The sequence below is a fragment of the Gossypium hirsutum genome, chromosome A12 (genome assembly GCF_007990345.1).
Source record: "Gossypium hirsutum isolate 1008001.06 chromosome A12, Gossypium_hirsutum_v2.1, whole genome shotgun sequence".
In the NCBI taxonomy this organism is placed as follows: domain Eukaryota; kingdom Viridiplantae; phylum Streptophyta; class Magnoliopsida; order Malvales; family Malvaceae; genus Gossypium; species Gossypium hirsutum.
Window position 1 is genome coordinate 85,120,284 of NC_053435.1, and position 23,346 is coordinate 85,143,629.

The 23,346-nt window shown below is 32.4% G+C and overlaps 2 long non-coding RNA genes across 2 annotated transcripts; both read left to right on the forward strand.

The window, feature by feature from the left end:
• The first annotated feature begins 13,680 nt into the window (after positions 1-13,680).
• On the forward strand, positions 13,681-16,934 carry LOC121210931 (uncharacterized). Its single transcript, XR_005906206.1, has 3 exons — positions 13,681-14,912; positions 14,981-15,082; positions 16,541-16,934. It is a non-coding gene; the product is annotated as an uncharacterized lncRNA (long non-coding RNA).
• Positions 16,935-17,809: 875 nt separating this feature from the next.
• LOC107925617 (uncharacterized) lies at positions 17,810-18,509 on the forward strand. Its single transcript, XR_001692032.2, has 2 exons — positions 17,810-17,941; positions 18,214-18,509. It is a non-coding gene; the product is annotated as an uncharacterized lncRNA (long non-coding RNA).
• Positions 18,510-23,346: the final 4,837 nt, after the last annotated feature.

Sequence of the window (23,346 nt, forward strand, 5' to 3'; positions counted from 1 at the left end):
CAATACAACACAATTCAATTTCATATTTAATATTTTAAAATTTTTAAATATTGCCTAAATTTTAATTTAGTCCCTAAACCGAGACTAACTTTTATTCTTCACATTTAGTTCTTTATTTTCATGCAAATTCCACTTTAGACTAAATTCAACTCCCTATTTTCACATAAATCCCTAATTTTCAAAATTTTCACAATTTAGTCCCTATTATTCAAAATTTACTATTTATTCTACAATTCAATCCTTTTTCATTTTTAACTTCAAAATCTATCAAGTTAGTCCCTAATATTCAAATTATTCAACATAAACAACATTTAAAAACTTAATAAATTTCTAAAATTTTGTCATGGGTCGGGTAGTATTTAATATCGGAATTCTAAAAACATAAAAATTACAAGAAAATAGACTAAATTGACTTACCAATTAAGCTTTGAACTCTTGAAAACCCTAATTTTTCTCATTTTTCTTTCTCTCTTTTTCCTTCTCTGTTTCGTTTTACTTTTGTTTCTTTTTCTATTCTTTTTCTTTTATTTATTTGTTTAATCTTTTAATATTATAATAATATAATATAATATAATATACTGAAATATTAAGTATACATATATTATTATATACATATGTATATTATTTGTACACATGTAATTATTTTTACCATACACTTGTTAAATAAGGCTTAATTGCTTATTTAGTCCAATTACTTTTTCTTTAATCTATAATTCAATTTTTACTCTATATGCAATTTAATCCTTTCACCTAATTACTCTTAATTCAAACTAATTCACTTAACTAAAACCTAATTAACCACACAGCTAACTTTGTAAATATTTTTTTAGTAAATATTTATGAATCCGTTTTGCGAAAATGAAGATCCGAAAATACACTTTTTGATACACGTGACTATCGGGCCATTACACGTTACCTTTATGTATGGTAAATATACCCATCGATTTTTGTTGGCTATGACATATGATAGTAATCGAGGGATCTTTCCAATTGTGTTTGCAATAACAACGGGGGAGAAAACAGACGATTGAGATTTCTTTTTGTCTAGGTTGAGGAGGCATGTCTACCCTCAACCTGATATATGCGTCATATCAGATTGGGAACTTGGAATACTATCCGTAATTGAACGACAGAGAAGCCTTTGGTGTAGCACCCCTTACCGTACCCGAGGCCGGGATAAGGTACGAGGCGTTACCGGACAAACATACAAACACAAAACTAAAATACGGGCCATAAAATTTCATTCATATTTCAAAACGTTCATTCACTTACACATAGTCCTTTATTTGAGTCTCCGAAGCCCAAAACATACTTTAGAAAAGGTTCGGGACTAAACCGAGAACTTACGGAAATCTTGGAAATTTCATGCATTAAGGCTCCACACGCCCGTGTCCCAAAGTCGTGTTCCATACAAGGCTGAGACACATGGTCGTGTCTCTGCCTGTGGGGAATATACCTAGGCTATTTTCCAAGCTTTGGTCAACCGTAATCTCTTACACATTTATACAAAATCAAAAGCATATAACATGGTATTCATTTAATGATTAAATATTCTCAATTAAACCACAAACATAGCATTTGTATGTCATCATACATGTGTCTCTCAATCTCATTTTACCTTGTTTATTATAGTACCACTTATACATTTATACCAAGATTATCATCTTACCAAATATATTCAGCTTAATCATCAAGTATTCATATTTAAAACTAGATCATATCTTTATAAAATATCACAATTCAGATGCGCAAAGTAACATGTTTGCCTGAAACATTTCAATTCAACTCCATACCCAACAAGCATTACATTGAGACTAGTCATATATATATACATGTCATGATACATATCATTCTCTTTCTGGTTTCTTATAAACACATATCATTTATTTCATTATATCAATATTTCATATACCATAGTTTCCATGTATTCCACATACATTTATTTTCCTCCTCCTCCTCTCCATTCCACATCCTTAATGTATATAGCATTCTTGTAAGTACGATTTCACAATTTACTAATAAATGCTCACATCAAACTGTCCACATGAGTCATAGTCACTTACTTATTTATAATTTGAGCTACAGAGCTCCAAATTAAGATCCGTAAATTTATCCTGAAACTAGACTCACATATCTTTCCACCATAAAATTTTTATAATTTTTGGTTTAACCAATTAGCACAGTTTATTCATTAAAATTTCCCCTGTTTCACTTTCTGACAGTTCTGACCTCTCTTCACTAAAAATTAATTATGTCACAGTACAGAACTTGGATAATGTTCTTGTTGATTTATCTTGAAACTAGGATCATTAGGGATTTTAAAAATATAATTTTAAGCCTCTAATTATTTTTATCCAAATTTTTGTGATTTTCCAAAGTCAGAACAGGGTATCATGTAATCATTCTGAACTAGTCTCACAAAAACATAAATATCTCAAAATATGGAACTCCTTTTCTTGCTGTGTTTCTTTTATATGAAGATAGACTCATTAATCTTTAATTTGATATCTCATTCAGTCTCTGATTCAATTTCTACTATTTTTGGTGATTTTTCAAAATCACATCACTACTATTATCCAAAACAGTTTTATTGCTAATTCACTCTTTCACACTTTCTTTGTATTAACCTCATTTTAACATACATATCACAAATCATTTTCACCACATTTCATACATCACAAGTATAGGCCCATGATCACAAGGTCACCATAAAATCATCCTCATGTATAACTTACTTGTTTATAACCTTACCACATCCTGGTCACTTAATGAACACATCATTGACATAACCAAGTTCCTACACTTATTCATCACAAAACTCACAAAGCAATACATAGAGAGTCTCCCGTTGAACACTTTGGATCAATCCTCGATACTTGGTGGTTTCAGCACATAGCTCCACCCATCATATAGTTCGGCTCTCTTGTACACATGATGAACACGCAGTACCACCCATGTGACCTAGCCAATTTATGTCGTAGCTCTCTTGTCTACATGGTGTCCTTCACCTGGAACCACGCATGCGACCTAGCTACATATATCCCGTAGCTCTCTTGTCTACATGGTGTATTCATAGTATCACCCATGCGACCTAGCTACATCATAATGTCTTGTAGCTCTCTTGTACATATGATGTGCACTCAGCACCATACATGTGACCTAGCTACATACTATCTGTATCATCCAATCTTTCCGAAGGTTCAACCGAGATTTCTCTCTCTTTTCCAACAATTTCACCAATCAAGTAATTATCCACAAACATATTTCCAATATTATTATAAAATATCATAATACAAGTAATATTGATGTATTACTTGTATATAAACTTACATCTCATTTAATATCAAGGCAATAACATTAAATTACACATTGCCTTATTAAAAATCATATGAACTTACAATTTCCCATAATATCCATAATCATAGAAATCACATTTATGTATGATAATTCAATGCACTTCATGTACCATAGACATATTTTTAAATCAATTCATAAACTTGGCACCATAATCATTTAATTTAACATAATTCAATTAATTCACTAAATTTAACTTTCAAATATAAATTACAGCATTATTGCTGTATTATTATCATACCAACTTACATATTTTCAACACCTCAGAAATCATAATAAATATATCAATTTTACATTGAAACATGCATAAATTAATGCTTATTATACATATGAACTTACCTAGATACTAAAACGGCCATTTTACCAACTTTCCCAATTTTCGATTTTTCTCTCATTCTAGGTTCAAATCTCATTTTCCGGGATCTAAAACATCATATTTTACTTATTTAATTAATGTACTATTCAAAACAGTCCTTAACTCAAAATTTGGAAAAATTACAATTTTGCCCCTAAACTTTTGCATATTTACACTTTTTCCCCAAGGCTCGGGAATTAAACTTCATCCCTTATTCTTATGTTTTATGACATGCTGATCACTTTTCCATTCTATGGAAACATCAAATTCTCACTCTAACATATACTTATGACTATTAGGTATTTTTACCGATTAAGCCCTTTTACTCGTTTTCACTCAAAACCGAGTAGCACAAGTTGTCTAACATAATTTAAAACCTCATATTCTATCATAAAACAGCAAAATAAACACATTTCACGTATTGGTATTTTTCCAAATATGAACCCTAGCTTAAATTATTGCTAGAATAAGCTTAATCAAATTACCGGGATTCTAAAAATGTAAAGAACTTGAAAAACGGCAGTAGAACAGACTTACTATTGAGCTTGGAAAGCTTGAAAACCCTAGCCATGGCTTCCCGCATGCTAATTTCGGCCTCCATGAGAAAGATGAGTCAATTTTGGCTTTATTTTCCCTTTTTATTTCTTTTAATTACCAAATGACCAAAATGGCCTTCCTTACTAAACTTTCAAAAATTCCATCCATGTCCAATTTTTGTCCATCACTTAGAAATTGGTCAAATTTCTATTTAAGACCTCCTAATTAATATTTCAAAGCAATTTCATACTAGAAACTTCTAGAATGCAAGTTTTGCAACTTATTCAATTTAGTCCCTAACTTCAAATTAAGCACTTTATGCATAGAATTTCTTCATGAAATTTTCACACAATCATGCAATCATATCATAGACCTCAAAATAATCATAAAATAATTATTTCTATCTCGAATTTTATGGTCCCGAAACCTCTGTTCCAACTAGACCCAATTTTGGATGAAGAACATGGGTATCTGATTGCCACCAATATTATTTGGTTTGTAATATCTTGTTTGTATTTTTATATTTCTTGGTATGTAATTGTCGCTATGCACTTATATTGATAGGGTATGAGATCATGAAGGACCATTTTCATGAGATATTGGAAATATTGGGTTTAACTAACTCGGCAGAGAAAACATATCTCGAAAACATACCATTAGAATAGTGGACACAAGCATACGACGACGGGTGTAACACTCCAAACCTGGCCTAGATGTTATGGCCGAATCTGGCGATGTCACATGAAAGTGCTTTCGAAAACTAAGTCGTAGAAAAACCATTTTCCTCGTTTAAATAATTTTTGTTATCCTATATTATCTCTAAATCAACTTATTTATTTCCAAATCATTATCCATTTATTTACATGTCGATATAATTTAAGGAAGCTTTTAAAACGGTTTGCGTAGTGGGGTTTTGAAAGAAAACATTTGTAACTTTTGAAAACCCATATTTCATTACCATTAGTGATTATAAATCATAATAAATGATAAACAAATCAAAAATTAAGGTAAAAATCCATAAAGGCCTTATTACAATAAAAATACCCCAAATAATAATACTTAAAATCATAATCAAGTATGAAAATATATGTGCGGTCGTGTGGCCACCTCTGAGTCCCTCGTTGTACCGATCCGCCTATGATTAGGGATTACCTGTACAGATAAGACAGAAGGGGTGGGTTTACATAAACTCAGTTTGTAATCCCCATGCACAAAAACAGATAACATACAGATAACCACAGTTTGGGCATAAGCCTTTTTCAGTAACATTGTCTGTCCAGTTTGGGCCTTAGCCCATCTCAGTACAGTAACAGTAACAGATATGTAGTCACAAAAATCCTACCCAACCAGCCTCTACACACCATCTTCGTCCAACTCTATACTCTATGTAGGGATATAATCAACCCATCCATCCCTACACTTCAAGTAGTACCGAATGCGACACTATACAGCGGGTTGCAGCTGAGCTGCCAGTAAATTAGGCTCGAGGCCTTTCAGTACACTTCCACCGAACAATATCAACCCCAACCCAATACAATACATTATACAGTTATGACATGCTATAATCATGGTACAGTACATACAATATCAGTTCAGTGTCATGCTCGATAACATGTATACATATAAATCAGTTATACAATCATTTCATTCATTTAGGGGTTTAGGTAAGCTTACTGACCCTACAGTAGGTCTACAGTCACTCGGGCAACCTCTGCAACCTTAACAGTCAAACAGTGAAAATGGGCTTACACGCCCATATTGTCTGCCTATGTGGGCCCACACGGCCCATGTTAGCCTTGGCCGTGTAGATCACACGGCCTGGCCCAAAATCCTACACACTCATGTGGCCCACACAGCCCAAATTGGCCGAGTTTGTGTGGCACACACGGCCTCGCCCAACCAACACACGGCTGTGTCATATGCGCATGGCCTGGCTCGTCGATCACACACCCGTGTGCCGTCACATGGCCTACCACCCGGGCGACCACATGCCCGTGTGGCATCGATAGTAAGCTTTTTGACTTTTCACCTAACCCAATTTTCTGTGTTTCTGGTACACACCTGGTATCGGTTTTGACGAGTTAGCATTCTCAAGCATTTCAAGTCCTAAAACCAAGATACACAACGTCCATTTAGTAAGTATTTAACGAATTCCAACAATAATGAATTGGAAAAAACCTAACTAACTGCTGACGAAAACTCTTTTTATGCGTTCTAAATCGCTGACGAAAGATCCTCTGTTCTACAATCTGTTCCTAAATACAAAATAACAACCTTTAGCAACCATGGATTACTCTTTGATACTAAAGAAATTTCTAAACCAAAATATACTTACTACACCGAAAGGACGAGTCCAACAATTCCAAGCCCAGCCGAACCATGAATGAGGAACTGATCGAAAAGGAAGTAAAACTGAATATTACAAAGTTGGGGAAGAAAGAAAACGAAAAGAAAAAGGAAGGCAAAGAATTCATGTCACTTCTTTTTTTTTCCTCTCCTGAAGAAAGAAAAAAATTCAAAGAAAATAAAATAAAAGAAGATCTTTCCCTCATCCATTCATTCACTCTTTAAATCTCTCCCCATAACTCCTCTATTCAGATTTTTAGTCTTATACAAACTCTTCTAACACACAAGCCAAAAATAATATCCTTGTAATGACTCGAACATAGGATCCCCTTCGCAGCAGCACATATCTTAACCACTAGGCCAACAGGCCCATTTTGATATAAGCTTACCAACAATTAAACTTAATCCTACTGAGAAGGGTTAGGGCTTTATTTATAAAAAATATCAAAGTTTGCCCAAGTCACGGCTTGAACTTGGGACCTCACACACACACCCAGAACACTTAACTACTGAAGTAGATACAGATTTTATGTTATTTTATAACAAAACAAAAATATAACTTTTGGGGCGTTACAGTGGGCTATGATATGACCACATGACATCTAACATGGCAAAATGCATCAATTTTGTTTTAAAAGGAACACGTTATTTGCCGATAACTACATGTGAAATAGACATACTTCTTTCTGGTGAAAGTGTTCCCAAAGCGAGTGGCCAGTTATGCCGGGAAATTACAGAGAGGCCATGTATAGTGCCCGATAGTAGTGGAAGAAATTAATAATGGTAAGGCACGAGCAAATTGCATACACGTAGTTTTTCACTTGCACGACAACCTATGCTTTTGGGTGACGAAGTTTGACAGGTTGAATAAAGGTATTACTGGGGGTGTACCGGGTACACTTGAGAAACAGGACTTGCGACTTATCCATATGCTCATGCAATTGCAGGTTGTATGAATATTTGTTTGGATCCAATAAGCTTTGTTGACGAAGTGTACAAATTAGAAAAATCGTACAACGTGTAGCGACACGTATTCTCATCGGTTCTAGATGAACATAAGTGGATGTCTATATCGCTTGCTCCATTTAGGTTGTTACCTGGTAGAGACTTTCGTCACAAACCAAAAGGTTGACCATGCTCGACCCAAATACGCTACAACATGGATATTTGGAAACGCTCAAACCAACAAAGGTTATGCGGGTGGTGTAAGAACCCGGGTCATAAAATGCCGTCCTATCCACATCGAAGTTAAACATTATAATATGTCTTCATGGGAATTGTTAGCCATTGTTAATCCAAAATAAATTTAATATTTGTTCATGTGAATTTTCAACAAAAAAATTTTGATATTTCTGTTCAAATCAAATCTTATTATAGTGCTATGTGAAAATATTCAAAGTAAATTCGAATTTTGATTAGAGTTTAATGGTACAAAAATCAAATAGTGCACAAAAAATTCAAAAGAACTTATATTAATTTAAATGTTATTGTGCCACATCGAGGTGGTCGACGGTTACACGCTGGATTCCTTCCAGGTTCAGCTTCCGGTTAGGGTTATGGTTGTCAGGGTTCGCCTTCGGTCGTATGCGTCATGGTCATCAGGAAATAATATGGCCTGGGCGTGTACCATATCTATGATGGATGACTAACAGTCCAACCTGACATAAGACTAAAAACAGAAAAATGTGGTGCAATAATTTGTGCTTGTGTGAAAATAAAAGAGTTAGGATACATACCAAAATAAGGCGGTACATAATCCGACCCATTTAAGCTTAAATTTAGAGGTAGACTAATGGAAGGATTGATTGATATAATGCTTATATTTTAAAAACTTCATTAGAACTTTTTAAAATTTAAGGATTGATTTAAAATTTGAATGATAATTAAGTAACGCTAAAATGATGACAAAAAGTAATAAGTCGTGAAGAAGACAAGCTTAATTAACGCAAAACAAATGCCTCTAATGTTTGAAGGAAGATTACTTTAGACCTAATCATGAGCCGGCCCGCCTGAAAAATAGGAGGGTTTAGGCAAAAATATAGGCCCGAAAAATGAGCTTGGACAGAAATAATGCCTGTTTTCTAAATGGGCCAGGCCTTTGGTAAGATTTTTTGGCCAGGCCTTGGTCTGGCCTGAATTTGCCTAAATTCTTTTCACTACTATTTTGCTATTATTTTGTTGTTATTGTTTGGATATTGTGTAAATCTTGTTTTATTATTAATTTTGCTACTAAGTTAGAGGCATTTGTTTGCTAAGTTGCAATTATCTTAGTGTTATTTAAGTATAAAAACTTTTTTCTTTTTATGTATTTTCAATTTGTTGAGAAATATTTATTTTAATGTTTTGAGTGTATTTGATATATCTTATTTATATAAAAAATAATATAATTTTTTAAATACAAAGCGGCCAGGTTAAGCTTGAGTTTAACAATAAAAAAAATATTTGTAATTTATGTTGAATAAATTAGAAATAAAAAAATTGAGATAAGTTAATATTTAATCTACTATAACATATATTATCAATTACATTTTACTTGAAATAATATTTCTTTAACAATTTTATCATTTATTTTGATCCGGTAAAATTTACCCTTAAAACATAACAAATAATATATTTTAATAAAAAAAGCACATAACTTTCTTATTTCATTTTGGGTTACTTTGATTTAAAAAAGAAGTTTTAGTTGTTCATCTTTCCTTTTTGAGTATCAATTTATTTAAAGAAATATGTAAAAGTAATTTTTATATAGTTGGTCGTGATTGAAAAAGAATTACAAAGAAACATGTTTTTAGTTTTTTTTTTATTAGTTATATAGCTGACCATGTACGTAATTGACCTGAAATGAATAGTAAAAGTTGGTAGAGCCAAAGAGATTAGCGCCATCTACTCCCAATTTTTTTAAGTTTTTTAAAATTGTTTTTAACAAAAAATATTTTTTTTAAATTTTGGTGGAGTCATTCTCTTTGGCTTGACCACCTTAGTGGTGCTTCATATACAATTTTTTCTTAACACTCTTGTAACAGTTGAATTGAAAAAAAAAGAAAAAAAAGAGACAAAATTGTTGTGTTCAGTAGGAGAGCCCAAAAATTGTTGTGAAGATGGATGACTCAGTGTTTTTGGTGTACATTCTTTTTTATGGAGAAATTGTAAAAGGTGATGTTGGTTGTGAAGATGGATGACTCAGTGTTTTTGGTGTACATTCTTTTTTATGGAGAAATTGTAAAAGGTGATGTTGGTTGTGTATTTCAAGGTCGACAGAGAGTAGGATTGCGATTCAATAAAACTGTGAAGCTAGAAGAAATGAAAAGAAAGATCAGTGCGAAAATAACTATCTATTGTGGAAGGGCGATATCTGTTGGAAAAACAGATTTAGAAAATGCAATGGAAAATAAATTTAGGGAAAAAATCAGAGTTTTAATTTTTTTTCCAAAACAAGATCTTGGTTGTGATATCTAAAGCAATAAACATTTAAATAAATAATGTACCTTTTTGATTCGTCTAGGTTGAACACTTCAACCAAGTAATCTTCTCCCTTATTCTCAAGCTCACGTTTGCCTAGTGTGGGCTTACTTCGAATCAAAAAAAAAAAATTCACAAAAATTACCAGTGGGGTAATTTTGTAATTTTTCTAAACTTTTAGGTTAAGTTGTAAATCAGAAAAATATCTCTAGAAATTTTCTAGAATAATCTTTTTAGAGAATTTTTTCTCTACAACTTTATCTTGATTTCAAGTGTGTGAAAATAATGACCCAAGGCTCTATTTATAAATGGAAAGCTTAAAGAGTTTAGCTATAATTAAACATAATCACTTTAATATTAAATTAATATAATATTTAAATCTTATTAAAATAATAGGATGTTTCTCTACAAGATAAACATTAAATTAAATTTAATATTAAGATAATCACTTCAGTATTAAATTAATAAAATACTATTAAGATAAGTATTAAATTAAATTTAATATTAAACTATTAAAATAATATTATTTTGGAATAATTAATTTGAAATCAAGTCCTCTGATAGAGTCCAAGTAGAAGTGTAACTCTTCCGCTGCTCAACCACCGACAACTAACCGTCACTGGCCACTGAGACGTCACCGTCGTAGCCATCGTCACTACTGTATTTAGTGATGCAAGTCCAACACCCTTACGGCAACCCGAGCCGATTCGGTTCGGGTCAATGATGATCCAACTAATCCAGTATAACCACCGGTTGGACCGTCGGCCTAGTTTCACATATCAGACCCGATTTCACATACCAGGCTTGGTTCGACTAGTTTTTGGGTCTTGGTCTCAGTTTTGGGCTCCCGAGCCCAATGTACGATCTCAGGTCCAAATTTCAAGTTCAAGTACCCATCGGGCCAATTGTCCGACTTGAAAATTAACTTTCAAAAATATCATATTAATTTTAATTGATTTGATTAATTTAATCTTACTTGATCAAAATTGTTTTTTTTTTCCAAAAATCACTTAGATTTTCCAAATTAATTTTTCAAGAAAATTCTTTAATCAAATTCTCTAGTTGAATAATTCTAATTGACGAAACCATTTTTATTTTGGAAAAAAAACTGGGATCGACTTTAAAAACGAATTATGGAGTCGCCACCGACCTTTTTTGAGGTGTAATCGGATCACCTTGAGGTTGATCATTTTAATAAAACATTTGATTTATTAAAATAATAATTTTAGGTCTACGAAAATTTAGAAAAAGAGTTCAGGAGTCGGTTACGCACGAGGAAGGGTTAGCACCTCCGTAACGCCCAAAATTGGTGCCAATTGATTATTGAATGTCCTATCGTTGAAAATTTAGAAAAAATTTAAAATGTGATTCCTTTAAAAGTGTATGAACAATTCGAATTGGATTTTAAGGTTCACTTGCTCCAAAGAAATAAAATACCACATCCAGCACATTAGGACACGATACTTTAAGCCTCCAAAGACTGAGATCACCTCATAATTTCCAAAACACGCAACGAATTCTTAAAAGGGTACTCTGTTATTTGGAAAAACGGAAAAATAAAATCGAAACCCAACACGTTAGGGCACGTTTTCCCGAATTTCCCAAACACGAAACATTGCCTTGTTTTGAAGAGTTTCCCAAATAAGCAATTATGAAATCTGCTCAAAAAATATTCGCTTGGGTTACTTTAAGTTAAAAAGCAATCGATGTTGGGCGAAAATGCGGGATTTTTAAAAAAATCATGATGCAATAATAAGAAACTAAAACATAATTATAAGCATGGAACAATAATAAGTGGATACAAATTGAAAACAAAAAATAACACATGATACACAAATCTACATGAAAACTAGGAACAATATAACGCAAAACAAAAAACCATATGAACAATATACAAAGGGATAACATATATTAGAATTCAAAATAGCTTATATGTATAAAAAACGGATAATAAATATGTGATTATTAAATGATATACACATTTACATGAAAAATAAAAAAATGTGTATACAAAGATACCAAAGTAATTAAAATAAATAAAATATGCAATTTAAAACAGGATCCTCGAAAAAAACCAAATTGTATATGAATAATTTTAAAGAAAATATATATATAATAAGTTTAGAAGAAAATATTTACATAACAGATTTAAAAAGAAAATATATATTAAATAGATTTAAAAGAAACTATATAAATAAAATAACATAGAATTAATAACGTATATGAAATAAAACTAATTTCATCATAATTATACATATACAATAATAATATATAAAAGTATTTTAATTAAATATTATACAAGAATTTAGAATAATACTACATAAAAATAGGATTTTAAAATTATACTTTACAATTTAAACAAATAAATAACAAAGTAAAAATTTTAGTAACCCAAAATGTATGTTTAAAAAATTTTAAAAAGTTAAATGCTAAATAAATTAAAGAAATAATGCATTATATATGTTGAAATGGAAATAAAATCAATTGAAATAAAATTAAACTAAATGGGACAATTAATAAATAAAATAAGCCATCAAAACCAAAATTAGGACCCAAATATAGCGCGTGTGAATTTGCAAGGACCGAAAAAGCAAATAAACCGTGCCCCAAAACAATTCCTTTCAGCACGGACTGAAATGAATGAATGCGCAAATTCCTGGGATAATTTAAAAAAAATGCTTCAATTACAAACCAGCGCAAGGGGGAGGGACCAAACACGCAAATTAGCCATTTAAAGAAATCATGCGCATAAATCAAGGCAAAAAGCTATCTGTTCCTTCCCCCAATGCTATTTCCTTTTATTAACTATTAAAACCAAATTTTTTTTGTCAAAAACGTTTTAACCTTTTAGTTTTTAAAAAAAACCCTAACAGCGTGTTTGGTTCGCCGTATTACCCAATCCATTATGCCCCGATTACGCGCGTATTACATTGCGCCCCTAATCCGGCGTTTGGTTCGCTGTATTAGCCATTACGCGCGTATTACATTACGCCCCTAATCCCCAAATTCCCGTGTTTTACAATCCGTTCCCAAATCGTTGTATTAGCCATTACGCCCGGCCTCCCTCCCCATCTCTCTGTTTTACCCTCCCTCCCTACCCGACCCTCTCCTCTTCCGTCCTAATCATTTTCTCCTCCCATTTCCCACTGATTCCGTTGATTAATCTGTCGTCATCGTTTCTTCTCGTCTCAGCATCAAATTTCCCTTCCCCATTTCCTCCCAACACTATCTGCTCCGCACACCAAAACCCTCTCTTTTTCTCTTCAATATATTCACAAAATTGGAAATTCTAGCAGCAGCAGCAGCCAAAACAGTAACCAGCAGCAGCCCCTCTTTCTTCTCTTTCTTTCGATTTCACACTTCTCATAAATAGAACATTTCAATCAGAAAATGGAAAAGAGAAATCAGTTGCATGAGAAGGAAAATTACTAAGGTTGTTGGTTTGCATATTTAACTGGGTTAATCTTAGAAATCTTGAGGGAGAAAACTTGTGACATAATGCAGACTATTAGTTAGAACAGGAACTATGTTTGGTGATACCCTCTGAGAGTAGTAATTTTTTGTAATAGAGAGGATGGTTAAGCAGTACAACTTTCGATTATGACTGCAGGAGGGTCTGACTAGGACATTCATTAAACATTGGCTTAGGACTAATAACTATTTGTGTGCAAGAAGGTAGAAATATTTGTTAGTAAGACTTCTTAAAAATTGGATGTAGGGTTAATAGTATTAAGAAAACTGTATTAGTTGTATGTTTGGTGCCGCCCTGGTCTGTGAATGGTGATTTGCTCTTTAGGTGGGGATTTTGATGATTACCTGATTTTGGTTTATGCCTTTTTTTGCAAGCAGCATTTTGGCATCTATGTTGAAGCTAGTAGCCAAAAGAATGGAGGCTTTATGCTTGGTAGCAGTTTTGAGTAGTATTGAAAATTTTAGAAGGGGACAAAGATAAACACATACACACACATCGTGTAGGTGCAAACCTAAGAAGAAGAATGAAGTTCCTCTAGCAAGTATCTTAGCCAAATAAGTCCACAGAAGAATGAGCCATAGCTGTGTAGCCTTATTTGGTACTTGGTCTTGCAACAAGGGCCTTCTTCTTAATCTTCCATGATAAAGATAGTTGTAGAGATATCTATCAATATCTTGAGGGTGGCAGTGAGTGTTATACAATTGATGACTATTTAGGTTGATCTGATGTATTTGAGAAGTATGTCGTAAATAAAAGTAATATGCTATGTTTACAACTGATGGGAAATTTTGAAGTTCAGTGATGTAATGAGGTCGGAAATTTCCATGTCAAGATAACCATGTAGCATTTCCAACTTTTTCTATAACGTATCAGCAACTAGGGCTGTTATTCTTTTATTTTAGTCATAACCTTGGTGTTTGTTATGGTCATTGTAATGTCATTGCAAAGGCCGATGCATAATTTGGCTCCTTTTAGAGTTTCTGATTGTACCGGATGCACATCTGCCTTTGGAACCTCGAGTCAAAATGAAATGTTATGATCTTTTCTTGCCCTAGATTATTGAAACCTGTCCGGATAACATGATTAACACCTACTTTTTAGATGCTTTAAGCTTGAACATGCTTTATTGTTCTTTCATAAAACCGCAAATTTGTTGCTCATGTCTCAGCAATAGATATGAAAAAATTTGGGACTTGTTTATGTGTAATTTCTTTTTCCTTTGAAAACTGTAAGTATAACTCTTAAAATTGCTTCTGTACCTCTATGTTTGAATCATTGAAATTGCATTTGCTAATTTTTAAACTCATTGATATTCTCTTCAGTGGCTCTCTAAAAACATTGGTAAGAAGGTGGATAAGTCAGCTCTCTCTAATGGATCTGCAATGACAGGTACACCGTTTCTTGTTCCAGGTTACTATTAATACTCATTCGGCTAATTTTTGTTTTCATTTGTGCAGATAAGAGTACATCAGCACCATCAGGTGTTCCGACTGCTTCTCTTAAAGTCCTTCGTCCAGATACATCTCAGATGGTGATTTATGATCCAAGGCAGCATCATGGTACAAGCTTTTGCTTGAGTAAAAATATATGCCTGTGATTTTTTCAATGGTATTCTATTTTTTTTAGCAACTTCATTGGGCCACGAATGGATGGAGTATCTCATTTGGTCATCTTGTTTAATTATGGTGTTGACTTGTTCATATACATTAGTCATTAGCAGTATTGAACTTGAAACTAAAGATATCCTTTGCGTAGACTTATGCAGTCATTTATGCATGAAATAGGCATATGATTCTGTAGAAAAATTAGACCCCATTGCCTCAATAATCGTGTGGTTGTTGCCAATAGTTTTTTAGTTTCCTTTGCTACTTTAGGTTGTTGTCTTTGTTTTAATTAAAGTCTTATCTATTTGCTTTGGTCATTAGCGAGATTGCAATAGAAGCTTTCAAGAAGTCCTTTTTAGAGAATTATGTGGTCATCTGTGTATGAATATTCAAGCACTGCTTTGATGTGATTAACAAATTTACTCTTTTGATTCTTTCTAGTGAACATCTGATGTAATTTGACTTGGAAATGAAATTAACCAAAACTATTGTTATTCATGTAAGTGATACGGGAAATAAGAGCAATTAAAATGCTCCGTAGGTTTTGTTTGTCTGATCGAGCTCTTCATTCTTAGGTGAGGTCATTTGGCTGATTCTGGGATTTATCTTATTAGAGGTCATATGCCTATTCATCTTTGTATAACTACCGTCGTGAATCTTGGAAATGGCAAACCAAATATGAGTATTAAGAGAAAAGAAATATAAAATGTATTAGAATGGTAAACGATAAAGAGAAAAGCTCAAGTTAGCCAAAGGGCCAGGCATTGAAAAGGAAAAGGAACCATAGAGATTCTCCAATTTTCAAAGTCAAGGGTGTTGGCTTAGAACGGGTCAAACATAAACATGTATCTCCTATGCTACTATTATGCGTTTAGAAGTGGTGACCCCTAACTAGCTTATAACTTTGTTGAAAACAGTATTGTATTAACTTCAAGAGAAATGATGCTGGGTGATCGTGTGGTGCAGTGTAGTTATACTTCCGTTTTCAATATATTAACTTCAATAGAAACGGTGCTGGTTGATCATGTGATGCGGTGCAGTTATACTCCTTGGTGTAACTTTTAAGGAATTATAGCTGTTAGGATTTTACGTTGTTTCTTTTTTCCATTCCCTTTTTTGTGTAATTTCCTCATCGAGATAGAAGAGGGAAGGTTTTGAGAGAGGCTGGGGTCGGATGTTTAAAATCTATATCTGATATGTACAACGAATTATTTTATTTTGTTGTTCTTTTGGGCTTGATAATGGCTTTAAAGGTCACCAGCTTTTAGCAGTTCTGCTCATTTACCTTCCGGCAATTGACATGACTTAGAGTGGCAAATGTTATGCTTTTACCTCTTATAACATTGAATTGTATGCTTGTTGAATCATATTGAAATGCTAGATACTTAACTGACTAAACTTGTTTGAATGTAGGAACTACAGTTCCATCAAACACCACTACTGCAATTCTTGCTGCTCCCAATTTGTCGAATCCCATGGCTACAGTTGTTGGTGCTGCTTCAAACCCATTAACCTATAATTTGTAGTTGAATTTGAATTATGATCCAAAATGCAACATATCAATGATGAAATACGGCGATGCATCTGCTTGAATTTCTCTGTCTAGTTGGCCTTTTAAGTCCCTTCTGATTTGGTATCCTTGGAAAATTATTTGTTTTGCACTCTTGGCATTTTAATATCATATTAGAATAACTAGTTTATAACTTTGGAGTAATGATTCATTGTAATTTTACCCATTTTTATATATTTCTTTAATTTTTTAATTCATCACAAGGTTCATGCCATAGGGGCAAAGCTAAAATCAAAAAATAAAAAAGAACCTCATTAAGGAAGAAAATTCAGAGAATAAGGTAAGAAAACCAAAAAATATAGCAACTGAGAGAATATACAGAGCTATGTTTCTCCGACTCTTCATTTTGCTTGAAGTATCCCTTTTTTATACCCCTGTCAGAGTATTCATTTTTCTTAAAGTATTTGGTTTCAACACCCATGCCCGACGATGAAAGAACCTCTTTGAGAAAGTTATACAATAGATTTATTATATAAATTATTTTAAATTATATAAATTCATATAAGAAAATTTATTATCAATAATTTTATGAAATTATATCTTATTAAATTATATGTAATAATAATTATTTTAAATTATACAAATTCATATAAGATAATTTATTAGTTATAATTATTTTAAATTTTATTAAATCATATATTTTAATTAAAATATATTTAATATTAATCATTTCAAATTATCTTTTATAGTATCATATATTATGATTTGAGTAAATTCATATAAGAATATTAATTATTAAGAATTTTATTAAATTATATATTTTAATTATAATATATTTAATATATTTAATAATAATTATGTTTAAATATGATTAAATTATTTATTTTTGATAATAAATAATCTTATTAAAATTTAAATAACAATAACAATAATCATTTACCAAAACAAATTTATGCTAAGGGTATTCTGGTCATTTTAGTTTTCTCCATTATGCTATTACACCTCTATTACATTCAACCAAACACAGTTTTACTATTACGCCTCTATTCCATTACATTCAACCAAACAGTTGATTTGCTATTACACCTCTATTCCATTACACCTCTAATCCAATACACCTCTAATCCAATACACCTCTAATCCAATACAGCGAACCAAACGTGATGTAAAAGTTTTATGAAATTCTCTTTTCTCCCTCACTCTCCCCTTTGCCTTCCAGCCAAAAAGGCCACCAATGGCTCACCCAACCGCCGCCGTGACTCCGGTGAGTCTCCCTTCGTCGACGCGAGCACGACATGGCTCCGGTGAGCCTCCTCTCTCTTCCTTAGCAAATATTATTGTCTTTCTCACACAATAAGTAAATGAAAGAATAATAACAAAATCGGAACAGGAAAGAAACTAAAAAATCACCTTCAACAAATATTATTGCTTTTGGTCTCTGTTTGTATTTGATTTCGTATGTATTTTCGCTATTGTATTCATAGAAAGAAAAAAAAACCCCTCTCACAATAAAAAATTTAATGGCTTTTTAGCCAAATACAACCGGTTTCTGCCCATTTTCTTACTTAAATCGCAGGCCATGGTGACATGAACGGACGTGGCCGAGCAACGAACGAGTTGTGGGTCGTGCCTGGTGTGCCAACATGTGATGGAGAGGTGCTGATGGTCGTGGGTGGAGAACGTGGGCAGTGGCTGAAGGGAGGCAGTTTCCTTCTTTGCTGAAAAAAAGTTTGTGGGCTAAGGGTTTTTTTTAAAAATTGGGCTTTTGTTTCACTTGGATTTTTATGTAATTGGTTTCTATTTTGGGTTTATTATTTAGTGTAATTGGGCTGGCTATTATTTGTAAATAGACTTATTTAATATTTTGTTTTATTTTTTGGTTTTTGCATGTGTATGGGCCCGGGCTAAAAATTGGGTCTACACTAATGACCACCTAATTTAATTCCATATCAAATATGTAACATCCTGATTTTGGGTCTAGTCGGAACAGTGGTTTCGGGACCACAAATCCGATGAGGAAAATTTTATTTTTATTATATTTTTATGGTCTACGATTTTACGGAATGATTTCATGAAAATTTTGTTCAAAAATTTCGATGTTTGAGTTTGGTCAAAAGGACTAAATTGTAAAAAGTGCAAAAGTTGAGTTCTACATGTTAGAAGTGTCTAATTGTTATGAGTTTTTAAATTAAAGGTCCTTAAATGGTAATTAGACCATTTTTAAGTTTTTGGACAAAAATGGACATGATATGATAGGTTTTTAAAAGTTTTTCATTAAGGGCATTTTAGTAAATTGGTAATTAAATGAATTAAAAATGCCAAAATAAGCCAAATTTGCTCATCTTCTTCCTCATGTCCGGATGTCTCATGAAAAACACCATGTCTAGGGTTTTCAAGCTTTCCAAGCTCATTTGTAAGTGATCTCGAGCCTCGTTTTTAATGTTCTTTACATTTTTGAAGTTCCGGTAACATGTTCTAGCTATTTCTACCATTATTTTGAGCTAGGGTTTGTGTTTAAAAATTTACCCATGAATGATATGCATGTATTTTGATGTTTAATGGTAGAATATGAAGCTTGAAGTTGTGTTAAACAACTTTTGCTAAGTGATTTTATGTGAAAACGAGTAAAACGATATAATCGGTAAAAATACTTAATGTTCATAAATACATGTTAGAGTGAGAATTTGATGTTGCCATAGAAGGGAAAAATGATCAGCATGTAATAAAACATAAGAAAATAGGATGAATTTTAATTTCCGAAACTTGGGGCAAAAGTGCAAATATGCAAAAGTTTAAGGGTCAAAATGTAAATTTTTAAAAATATGATTTTTGGACCTGTATGAATAATGTGACTAATTATTAGGCTAAATGTGATATTATAGATTAAGGAAATCAAGATTCGGGCTTAAATCGGGAAAATACAAGGTTATGGACTAAAATGGTAAATTACCGTTTCTGGATCGAGGTAAGTTCGTGTGTTAATAATAATGCAATACCATGCATGAATTGTAATTCTCTATTGATATGACATAAATTGTATGATTTAATATGTTTAAGAGAAGTTGATGGATGGTATGTATGATATGAAAAAATGTAATGCTTGTTGTGTCATGTGAAATTGAATGGCAAATTATTGTTACATGAATTGAGCGTTAAATTACTATTACCTGGGTTGTATGAATTGCTACACAGTTGTACTTGGCGAGATTTCGACAAGTAAGTTCAAATAACTTAAAGTAAACTCATAATATGCCTAATTTCATGTTTTATGAATGTATGATAATTATATTTGACGATGGCATGAAAATCAATGAAATGTGTGATTAATAATGACATGATGATAAATGTCTCGGCTAAGGTTAAAAGGAAGTTCGATGGATAAATCATGATTTACATGTGACTTGAGATCCTGCATGTGTTACAGAAAAGGATTTAGCCCAGACGGGTAATCCGTTGATCTCAATTATGAAATGGATCTAGCCCAGACGGGTGTTCTTTTGGATGATCGAGCCTCTCGTAAAATATATGTGCATTGGATTTAGCCTGGACGGGTAATCCGATTAGGGTCTGAATTTAGCCTGGACTGGCAATTCAGATTCGAACTCAGTAAGGGTGTTTGTCGCAATAAGGGATTTAACCTGGACTGGTAATCCCGACATCACCTTATGAGTTTATGATACGGGGGATTTAGCCTGGACTGGTAATCCCGCCGTAAGATGTGAGGTTCGCGGGAGTGCATACATGAAATAATCATTCTTATCAATTGACGGTAAATGGATAATCCATCGAAATTTCCTAGAAACTCAACGGGATTAATATGATGTATATCAATGAAATGATAAATGATGAGCTCTCCTAGGACAAATTTACATGGTGCATTGTCATGAGACTAATTTGATGATTGAGTTGTAACACCCCTAACCCGTTTCCATCGCTGGAATGGGTTACGAGATATTACCGAACCAAATACTTATTCGTAAAATTTTCATGCATCTTCTTCTATCATCTTCATTTCGTTAAGTTCATCTTTAATAATGCATAATTCATTATACTACCATATACGATCCTTATTCATACATAGCCGGAACACATAATTAATCATTATCAAGTTCAATCAAAACCATTACATAAGTTTACATCATATAACAACCATATCATACGATTTTATGTTATGTTCAGACATAACCAGACGACCCATTACGCTATCTAAATTTAAATACTAAGATCATATACAATAGCCAAATTGCAATTAATCACCTATATAAATGTGTCATAATCGAACTACCCCAAAAACACATAATCAATATTTCTTAGCATTTTCAACACTCAAACATATGTATAGATTTATATATATAATTCATTAATAGCATTACACATTATAACCAAGACGATTTATACCATGATTAAACATAACCAAATTCAAACTTAGTATTTAAGCCATATTCACATGGCTGGAAGTATACATATCAAAGTTCAAACAAAATACATATTAGCCTATACATGCCAAAATGTTCATTTAGATCAACTAAAAAGAGGGTACCAAAATGTTGCAAGCTGGTGTGATGACTTCGACGGTGATTCCAAGCACGCAAAATGGGTCAAGGAAATCTAAATAGGAGACAAGCAAACACACCAAATGAGTATTCAACTCAGTAAGTCATAAGCAATATAATACAGACCATTAACATGAGATCATAAGAGAAATAATGTAAGATCAACTATTTCAGCCATACCGATCTATGCTACAATTAACTAGATTATCGATCCAACCACAAGCCAAATATTGCTATCCGATCGACTATCAAACAACCAAATGGTTTAAATCTTTTTTTTTCAAAGTATGAAACAATGATGAACTAGATGTATCCATGTATATACGTTTCATGTCTCAACTTCGATATTTCAGGTAATAGCTCTAGCACTTTATTCTTTCCCTAACCTTCTTATATCATCAACCAATTTCGCACACATAGTGCTAAACAAATTCACACACATAGTGCCATGCTACACCGCACACATAGTGCCTTGAAGATTCACTCATGTATTGACATCCAAATCAGCACACATAGTGCCATTCAACTTCGCACACATAGTGCCATTCAAATCCGCACACTTAGTGCCAATGTTGACCTATTATAATAAGACAATTTACTTAATTCAATTGGCATATACGGCCACAATTATAAATATGTATATCACTCCAAAAGAATACCTAACAAAAGAAATTCTCTCATGATACGCTAGAGTAATTTATGTATAAATTAATCAATCTTAGAAATGCTTATGGACTTACCTTGTGTTGGATAAAACAGTTCCAAATCGGCTACTCGATGCTCCTCGCTTTGCCCTTGCTTGATTCCCCTCCTTTAAGTTCTTGAGCTTGATTAAATAAATTAACTAGTTTAACCGCCTTGCTAGTTATTTGTATCCAAATTTTAATGATTTTATGTCATAAGGAACACATGGTAAAATTTGATCTTTCTACCTTATGGTTTTGAGTTATTCGGCTAATAACCATATAATATCACATTACTATCAATAATCCAATCAATATTTTAATTATACATACATATATAACACACACATATATATATTTGTATATACGGCAACCACCCTTGCTAATTACTCACATATATAGTCTAATAATTTTCATTACATTTTACAACCGTAATTGTTCAAGACATTAAAACTTCAACAAATATTCATCTATTACCTCAAGGCCGGATGCATCATCACTTCCAAACATAACATTATCTCAAATATGTTTACATTCAAATATATATATAATCATGAATCAAACTCAACTTATAAGCCAACATCACTCATTTAGTCGATTATATACAATCAAAGATAATATCACAAATGTGTATACCTATATAGCCGAATGTGCAAGATTAAATTCAACATCACCTATATACTTAATTATAAGGCCGAATATACAGTTTCAAATGTAATATCATTTTTATTTCATTTAAACACTTAGTTCCTCCACATAACAATTTGACCGAATGTTTCTAACTAAAATAAAAAATAAAAACTCCACATCTATTCATAAGTTCATACCAATGTTCATATATCTATTAACTAGTTCATTCTTCATCTTTCTAATATTCCATCCAAAGCATCAAACACTATCCTCATAACATCTAAACATCACAACCGAATGCACATTTTGTCACCAAATAGAAAAATCAACCTATGGGTTATAATATAGATTTGTCTACTAACTAAATTTCATAAAATTTAATGAAAAAAAAACATGAAATCTTACCTTGATTAACCCTTAAATTGATCGAATGCTTTTAACAATTTTTCTTTCTTTCTTCACTTAGGTTCGGCTTTGCAAGAAGAAGACGAACACTTCTCTCTCCTTCCATTTCTTCTTTTATTCATCTTTTTCTTATTAATCTATTTTTTTATTTAGATTATTTTGTCATTTACCATTATAATATATATTTAATTAGACTTAGTGGAGGAACATCATCACATGGCCGGCCACTTCATGCATTTAGGGTATTTTGACATGCAAATCCATGCTTTCTCACCTTGTTGTTATTTGATCCTTACAATTTACATATCATCTTTTCTAAGTTTCTCAACTAAGTCCTTTCAAGAAAATTCACATTCCTAAGACTAATTTTTAAACATTTAATTAATTTTTTTTCACACATACACTATCACACATAAATATATGCAATTAAAATAAAAA